The sequence below is a fragment of the Solanum lycopersicum genome, chromosome 7, assembly GCF_036512215.1.
Source record: "Solanum lycopersicum chromosome 7, SLM_r2.1".
NCBI classification, from domain to species: domain Eukaryota; kingdom Viridiplantae; phylum Streptophyta; class Magnoliopsida; order Solanales; family Solanaceae; genus Solanum; species Solanum lycopersicum.
In genome coordinates this window covers 26,244,995-26,247,971 of record NC_090806.1, presented here as the reverse complement: position 1 = coordinate 26,247,971, position 2,977 = coordinate 26,244,995, and positions in this window count along the sequence as shown.

Here is a 2,977-nt window from a genome sequence, read left to right as displayed (position 1 = left end):
AATAGTATCCATGTTTTATCCTTTGCAATCATTTAGCTATCAATCCCGATTAATCTCATCATATTTATGCATGCTATCACTATTAGGCTTGAATTATGTGGAATCAGACGATGATAGTGACTCGCCATGCACTAACACCTATCCTCTTCAATTTCTCACCGAGGTGCTAATATTTTCGGTAATGCAACTAGTGTCCTCACTTCAAAACAAAATCCTCATTTTTCACATAATGATTTCAGTTTGAGTATGAGGATTACTTTTCAACACTCACTCTCAGAACAAATTCACACTCATTCATACCTTTTGCCATAAGCTTGCCCTTATTTTCACTGCTTTAAGTTCGCTATACAACCCTTAGGATCACGATAGGACTTTCTTAGCTTGTAACATAGGCTCAGGGTCAGGTAGGGTATATTTAGGTATACTTTAGTGACTTTTTCCCCTCCTTTACATATCGGATAAACATACCATTTTCTATCATTTTATCTCGACTAGTTTCTCATATTCTTTCACCTTGCTATTTTCTCTTCTTTCTTCATTTGTGTAAGTTACTCTCTTCTTTTCTTGCTTGTATTTCATGTATATTTTTTCTTTTTCTTTACTTTTCTTTTAACTAATTCTTATGTCACTTTACTTCTGTTATTTCTCTCTCTTTGTTCTTTCAACCCCACTTTCCAAAGCATTCCTCATAATAGCCACCCTCAACACATGGCTTTGCCATGAGTCAAAGTACACAATATCCAAAGTTGGGTCAGGGCCATAACGAAGGTTGTTTACTGAATTAGCCACCCTCAACTTATGCTTTTGGCATAAGCTGTGGTGCACATGTCCAAGGAGGGACCAGGGCCAACACATTATTCCCAGAAAAGATCAGTTGGGGTGAAAAAGAAAAGTCTAATTTAAGCTCAGACATTTGGATCAAAGAAGGATAAATTTCATTTGGTTTTCTTTTATTTAGGCTAAAAATGGGCTATATTGAATAAGAGCCTATGATCCTTTCCTAATTTTCTATTACAACTTACTTTTAGCAGGACTAACCAGGCAAGTTCTAGCTCAGTACAAATAGTGAACTATTCAAATCATCCTCACACTCACTAGACATCTCATCACTCTAACAGATTATCAGACACCTAGTTCAAATTTTAGACTTAGGGTAATGCAATGGTGTACCTCTATGTCATGCTTAGAGCCACACATTTATCAGTTACTATGCCTAGTCATGCATCATTTTCCAATTTATCAGGATATCATTTTAGCCATCATGCTCCAGAATTAAACTATGTACAAAAGATAAAGACATGCCGGTTCAACAGAAAAAGTAATCAGTCTCCTGGGGAAAAAGAACACAGTCAAGAAAACCCCAAAAGAGGATAGTGAATTGGACTACTCAGACTTCACCCTAGCACTCACTTTCCATTTACCCCACCCTAACAAAAAAAACATGCAATTGTCCCCAATGCATAAAAAATTGAAATACTAGAGTGGTAGGTGAAGAAAACCTGTGGCGCAAAGCGCCGACGATCAGCAAGTTGGTGGGTCCGGTTCCTCGGAACCCACTTCCTTTGTAATCTGGACAGCCTCAGTGGTGTCCTCAGCAACAACATCACTATCTCCCGCTATCTCTACAGTGCCTCCCGCTATCTCCACAGTTCGGGAGCTTGACGCCCCAGCCGCTAACTCTCTTGCTCCATCTGGTGCACCTCCTCCTCAGCAAGTGAGGCTCTCCTCGCAGCCTCCATCTCACGGCGCTCCTTCTTCCGTGCTCGCGCCTCGTCCTCTGCTCGACCCCTACGCCACTTGGCATGCTCTCGAGGGGGAGGTGGTGGAATCTCTGACGTGGAGAATAGGGCCTCCAACACTGTGTCTTCAGCAGGCTCGACAGAAGGGGCCTCAGACTCAGGCACCTTAGCCTCTAAGATCGTGTCAATATCTGCGCGAAGACTGTCGACCGCAGCCTGAAGAGTCGATACATCCACCGGAGGGGCTGGCTGGACAAACACCCGCAACTCAAAAGCGTCCAAGCGCTGGTGAACCTCAGCGATCTTCCGTTCTGTATGCTGGACCATTTTCCGCTCCAAGCGCTCTTCTACCTCGGTAATTGACCTCTTTATCCACGGCTGAATATGATGCAGAAGTGTATCCACTTGCGCTTCTAGTTTTTGGACCCTAGAAAGCGGGACCAGCGCGGGTAGAGGGGCTGTGCGAGAGGAGCTCGGGGCAATGCTACTACCCGGGATAGACTCGACCAGGGCAGTGTCAGTGGATGCCGCCTGTGTAGCCGTGCGGGCCTGGGCTACCGTATCAGCCAGATCATCAGCAAGTGGGGGCAGCTCTGGATGGGGCCCTCTGCGTGGAGCCAACTCATTGGCCTCATCTCTGATGAGGCCGACATCAACAGTGCCTTGTGGGGTCTTGAGCTGTTCCACGTGCCATATAGGCACACCTGCGGACCTGCAGAGAGAAAAGATCATGCACGGGAAAGGGTAAGTAGTTGTGACCTTAAAAGCCCTCTCGTGCATGACTGCCTGTAGAAGCCACGCAAAATCCACCTCGAACTCGGCTATCATCGCGCCATCAATATTGCTCGATCCCATGTAACGATATTATCAGTGGCTGTGGGGGAAAGGCACTGGCGGACAATCAACCACAAGAACTTCGCCGTGAAAGTTAGGTTGGCCTTCTTGATGGACCCCTTTGGCTCAGTCACCCAGTCGGCACCCTCTCCATTAACTGACAGGTGCAGGGCCATCAACCTCTTGGTGGTCTCTCTCAGCGATGGCTCGCGCAGGAACTGGCCATCTTTAACAAGCTTCCATCGGTAGTCAAACACGACAGTGAGAGGGGTCCGAGTAGCACCAACACCCTCGCCATATAGAAACCGACGGATGGCAGGCAGGGAAATATCGACCTGAACGCCCCGTACTCAGACCTGCTCAAGTGGGGACTGTTTGGAGGGGGCAGCCCGCCTATTAATATG